The following is a 6,616-nucleotide window of genomic DNA, read 5'->3' as shown; positions in this document are numbered from 1 at the left end:
AGCACTGAGCCTGCCATCTCTTCCCACCCCCAGCCCCCAACTTCTGCCCCAGTACAGGATCCCTGCATCCGTGCATCTCTTCTGTCCTCACCTGACCACTTTCCCCTACTTACTCATAACTACCTTGCACAGGGCCAACACAGCCTCTCAAAACCCAACTTTAACTTACCTTAAGTTCCTACACCCCTACGTAACTCGTTCTTTCAGAATCCCCTACTTTATTTCTAAAGGCAGGAAATAGTGGTCAACTATCTAGGAGCCCTTCGTGCCAGGCCATCTCAGGTCACTGGCCGGTCTTTGAACAGGCTGACTGTCTCTGTGCCTGTCAGTTGTAGCTTGGAAGGCGTAAGGTCATACAAAACAAAACCAGTCTAGCGAAGCAGCGGAGGCTGTGGGCAGAAGAGGCGGTGTGTACGTATGACCACTTGCCAGGAAACCGTTATGTGTCAGCACTGCATAGGGTCTGCATTTCAAACACCTTATTTAGTCTGTACAACAATCCCGGGAGGCAGGCAATATCTGCATCTCATTACAAGTGAGGAAACAGGTTCAGAAAGATGAGGTAACTTGCCCCAAGATTATATAGCTGGTAACTGATAATGCTGGAGAAACCACCTCAGGAAATCTCCCTATGCCACGCTGCTTCTACTCTGAAGCTGACCTGCTTGTCACCTACAGGCTACCTTTGACCTTCCCTACCCAACCCCTGTTAAGTTTGGATGATGATAGTCCAGTTCCTCTTTTAAGCACAGATAATGGTAATTTATGAAAATTAAGAGCTTGCTGACCAAATAGCAAGCAATTAAAAACACATATAAAACACAGAACATAACACTGACCAAGCATTTGCTGAGCATTTGCTGTGGGCCAAGCACCATGATGGGTGTCAATGGGACCCAAAAATCAAGACCCGTCGTCTCCCCTCACAAAGTTTACAACTGAGTATGGGAACTAAGCAAACAACTGAACAGCAGAGCAGATGGGATAAATGCCATCATACAGAGGTACATAATGTGCTACAGGAACGACGAGGAGAGAGCAAATGCTCTGCCTTCAAGGAACCAAGGAAGGCTCCTACAAGTGACATGAGCTAGGCCTAACGCATGAGCTGGCTTCATGGCATCTGGTGGTCACACCAGCCTGGGTAGAGCACAACCTGGACACCCACACAGGAGCAGAAAGATGCCTAAGTTTGAGGGGTGGCTAGAGGATCGTTTTAGAAAATAAAGCTGGAAAAATGATGATGTGGTAGCTAAAGCAGCCAGGGTGTCATTCCCTGGACATAGGTTATTGATGTACTTTGAACCGACAAATAAGGTGACCAGGATTTTCTGAGTCCATGATCTGTGTTTTGAAATGGAGGTGCTAGTTCAGAGAGAGAGGAATCGAAGGGTAGAGAAAAGCCCTCAGTTGCCGCTGCAGTAACACAGTTCAGAGAAAACGGAGGGCTGGACTGTGGTGGAAGCCCGGAATGGAAAGGAGCAGATTGAAGAGCCGTCCTGGAAGGAGGGGGTCATTTAAGAGCAAACCGGATATGTATGTGGAGGGTCGGGTATGGTGAGGAGCCAGGGCAATCGAACAGGACATGACCTCCTCCAGGTTTGGAGCCTTGTTCTCTGGAGTCCAGCACGGTGCCAGGCACAAAACAGGTGCTCAATCCATAGTTACCGCCACGATTGAACTCCTGCGTGCTGGGAGGATAGCAAATGTCAAGTTATTTATACCCTCCTCTTACTAAATAAATGCAGAATATTTGAAGTAATGATGATGATGGATAATACATCTCTCTCACTCTTCTGCCATTAAACTACAAAATAAACGCAGCCCATGGCTGCCTCACATTTGCCTGGCCGTCAGCAGCTTCCATACCCAAAAACAAACCTTGTAAGATTAATACCATTAGGATTTTTGTGAGTAATGAACTAGTGTTCCCTGCTACAACAGAAGCTGAAGAACAACACTAAAATCCTCAGACTTGTCTCATCTTTTCTCAAACTCTTTTAGCTTTGTCAAAAAGAATACTTACAAGATGTCCAAAGAAGAGCCAAAGGGAAGAACAGTTTCTAAGAGAAACCTGAACTGCCACTTGGCCGGTCCAACCGTAAGCACCATGGAAACCGTTGAGACCACCTGACGTCAAAGACTACCACCAACTTCGTAGAATTCTGTGGTTTTCTGCTTCCCACACAGGCAGGCCCTTAACCACCCAACCTCATTAAAAGAAAAAATTGAGCAAACCCCTAGTAATTGCATGCTGTTCTCCAAGCATTCATGTTTTACTTTACAAGTCAAACAGAATTTGTCAAAAAAACAGACTGTCTGCCGAAAGTTAAAATAGTAATTTTTAAAAGCACAGCAAGTGCACCTAGGGCTGTGGCACCAACAGCTGAAGCTAAACATAGGTTTAAATATAAGTAGTTTCCTATTTGGTGATTTCAAGTATGAAAGTAGGGGTACAGGCTAGGTTACCTGGCTGAGTTTAGTTTCTTCACTTAGGTGTCTGATGCTTGGAATTCTACTATTAGACATTTATTCCTTTGAAGTAAGCCTTGTCCTCTTGCAGGTCTTTAAAAAGCATTCCATTTTTATATTTTATGAGCCAGGCTCTAAGACTTCAAAGGTGAGTAAATCACTGATCCTGCCTTCAAGAAGTTTATAGTCTGGTTGTAGACAATATAAACAAGTAAAATAGAAATAAGACATAAAATAAAGTCCTGGAATTCCTCAACAGGTAGTGGGAGCTTAGAAGACGAGTACTCCATCCTACAGACATGAGGATGAACTAAGAAGTTTTTGTAAAAGAAACCCTCCTAGGGCGCCTGGGTGGCTCAGTCGTTAAGCGTCTGCCTTCGGCTCAGGTCATGATCCCAGGGTCCCACATCAGGCTCCCTGCTCGGCGGGAAGCCTGCTTCTCCCTCTCCCACTCCCCCTGCTTGTGTTCCTGCTCTCGCTATCTCTCTGTCAAATAAATAAATAAATAAAATCTTAAAAAAAAAAAAAAAAAAAAGAAAGAAACCCTCCTAAGTCTTGAAAGCTGACTTAAATGTTTGCAGAGTGGGGCATAGGGGCCTGGGGCTGGCACTCCAGGCAGGGAGAGCAGTAGGGACAAAGGTAAGAAGTGGAACAGCAGGGGACATGAGGGACCCACAAGTGGATCGGCCTGGCTACAGAAGGCAGTTAGGCCAGATTGGTGGGCAAGAGTTAGGCTGTCGATGGTCTCAGAAAGACGCGGGTCACTTGAGCCATATAAACAGCCTGGGTAACGTCTGTATGACTGACTAGCCGACCATAGTGTAGCAGAGAGAGGGAGAAAAGGGCAAAGGAAAAGGGCTGGTGTGACTGTCTCACGAGGTAGCTGGGCTACCACAGAGTGGAGCTATTCTCGCTCTTCTGGCTTATCCAGCACACACCCCTAACTGGACACAACCCAATCCCTTGGCTGAATCATAGTCCTCCACAATTTTACACCAACTCTCCAGTTCTACCCTCCCAAACAACCCATGCTAGTCACAATTTATTCATTTGTGGCTCTTCCTGGCCTCTACCTATCTGGAATAGTCCATACTTTCTACCTCTCTGGAACCTACCACCCAGACTCCACTCCAATCCAGGGCGTGACATAAAACACTTGAACGTCACGAGCTTCAGGTGTTCTCCCTCACCTCTCAACATTTTATGGAAAGTGCTACCTGAATATTTAATTCGGTAATTACTCACATGCTGACTTATCACTTCTATTTTTTTCCAAACTTCTTTCCCCAACTATGAGATTGATAGAGGGGACAAATATTACATTATTGCATACACCACTAGAATCAGAACAGAAAGAAAACTAGACACCCAATTTTTGTACTTTTCAAGTGCAAGGCTGGAGATTGGGAGACAGTTTTGTTCCCTCTCTTCTTTAATATCAAGTGGCATAAACTTCATAAAGATGCATACATAGCCCTTGCGTAGTTGAAAGTAGGTTATCCCAATATCACCCCACCCTCACAATCTGGAGATCTGACATGGTGGTAAACTTACCTGAATTGTCCCAGCTAATTGAGCACAACGGGATTAAGCCCACATCATTTGTTTCATCTGCACTGCCATCTGTTTCAAATAACAGACTATGCTTACACTAGCATTTTACAGATAAAGCATATTTTCATAATGTATTCACTTTTCCTACATTCTTTCACTTGACCCACCCCAGTAATATTATTCCTACATTAGAGTTAACCATTGCCCAGGAGATTGCTGCCTTGCCCAAGGTGACACAGCTATGTGCAATCAGAAATATACCAAGTTTATTGAATTTCAGGCTGATATTTTATCAGAATTAGGAAGAAATATTTCTAAAATAAATTCCCAAAATTAATTCTAACAACAGAACTAGGAATCTTATTCTATGTCATTAATACTCTAAGATTTCATAATAGATTCCTATTCCCAATTCTCAGAAAATTTTTACATTTTCTACAATGGTTCTCTTCTGAGATCTAGAGTAAAGAAGTCAAAGAAAGGTGAAACTATATACAAGATAGCCATGTTCTTTTACTAAGCTTTAAATTCAATTTATTCCCAAAGTGATGTGATTAATGTTAATTCCCTCTGTCTTAACTAATCACATCTCTAAACTCTAAAAACATTCAAGGGATGGCCATCATTGTCTACATAACCAAAAAAAAATTTTTTTAAGTGTATGTGGTATGTAACTATTTCCCCTTGCTTTACAAAGAGAAATCAATATAGGAACAAATGTGTAGATAGCATATTTGGCATGGTGTAAATCCAGTACATTAAAATATTCACTTCGGGGCACCTGGGTGGCTCAGTTGTTAAGCATCTGCCTTTGGCTCAGGTCATGATCCCAGGGTCCTGGAATCGAGCCCCGCATCGGGCTCCCTGCTCAGCGGGAAGCCTGCTTCTCCCTCTCCCACTCCCCCTGCTTGTGTTCCCTCTCTGTGTCTCTGTCAAATAAATAAAATCTTTTAAAAAAATCAAAAATAAAATAAAATATTCACTTCTACAGTATAAAGGGTATATATCCTCAACTTAAAAAGTATAGGAAGTCTTTATAGTAACAACTGTTACCAGACAAAGCAAGCTCCAAAGTAAGTATACATCAAACTTGGATCTAGGCAGATTCTATGCATGTGTACATTATGTAACATACGCCAAATCTTATTTCTGCACTCATAAAAAGATGTTGAGATTTTAGGGCGCCTGGGTGGCTCAGTTGGTTAAGCGACTGCCTTCAGCTCAGGTCATGATCCTGGAGTCCCGGGATCGAGTCCCGCCTCGGGCTCCCTGCTCAGCGGGGGGTCTGCTTCTCCATCTGACCCTCTTCCCTCTCATGCTCTCTGTCTCTCATTCTCTCTCTCAAATAAATAAATAAAATCTTAAAAAAAAAAAAAAAGGAAAGGACCTTTCAAAAAAAGATGTTGAGATTTAAAAATATCTTTTTGCAAAATATTCCAACTCTTAACATCAAAACCAAGAAAGACAATCAATTTTAAGGATACAAGTTTTTTTAAATATATCCTTTGAAGTTGAGAAGGGGGAAAAAAATAAAATAAAAACTCAGACACAGTGGTTCTCAAACTGTTCACTGAGGCACTCCGAGCCACCACAGCAAACTCACATATACACAAGATAAGCTACTAGCTTGTGGCAGGTCAGTTTCAACACAGCATCATGCTCCATTTCCTCCAATGATGTCATGTCTTTGCAAAGCTGAGTTTTCAGTGGCTGCTGTGATAAAGAGGACTGCATAAGCATCAGCATGGAACAGAAAATGAAGATGGCAGTGTTCAATGTATGCAAAGTTCAGTACGATGCACAGTCCCCAACAGATGCATGCATCCCATTAGTAACCATCTCCAGTTATTTAAGAATGAAAATATATTCTTTCAAAGGATATTTTTCAAGTGGTTACTATGTTGTTAGGGCATAAATATTTAAGTTGTTTGAACATTACCATCACTTAAAAAAATGGGACTATTACTTTTTTTTTTTATAGCAACCCTAGACCAAAATAACACTAAATGGAACTGTGAAAGGAGAAAGTTTGAAAAACTCCACACTAAATTCACATCAGGTGCTTTAAGAGCCTGACCAGAAAAGAAAAAAAGAAAAAAGAAAAAGGTAAAAAGATCTTTCAAACTGTTTCCTATTCAATGGTAAATTTCTCTTTAAGCAAAAATCTGAAAACAGGCTAAGCCCACAACATAAACATTAAATTATTTTTAAATATTCCAAGATACTGCATTTACTTAAAAATCTCTGGGTACTTATTATCAACTTTGGGGTAATTTCAACTATGTGCTATATGATTTATTCAGTAATTAAGGAAAGGCACTATTTTAATTCTCGAATCTGAGTAGTAAGATGTAGAGGGTGCTAGCTGTACTATTCCACTTGTGAGTTGCTTGAAAATTTTTAAGCAGATTCTTTAACAAAAATGGTCATGATATATATATATATATATATATATATATATATATATATATTACTATTATTCCCCCAAAACTATAATAAGCACTATAAACAAGTTGAATTCATTACATCCTCATCACCCACACTGTAATAGAAGTTGCTTTTGAAAAGAATCAGAAGATGGAATTTGCTT

This window comes from Mirounga leonina, unplaced genomic scaffold (genome assembly GCF_011800145.1).
Source record: "Mirounga leonina isolate KUSES-001 unplaced genomic scaffold, KU_Mleo_1.0 Mir_115, whole genome shotgun sequence".
Lineage (NCBI taxonomy): Eukaryota > Metazoa > Chordata > Mammalia > Carnivora > Phocidae > Mirounga > Mirounga leonina.
Note: the sequence above shows the minus strand (reverse complement) of the source record.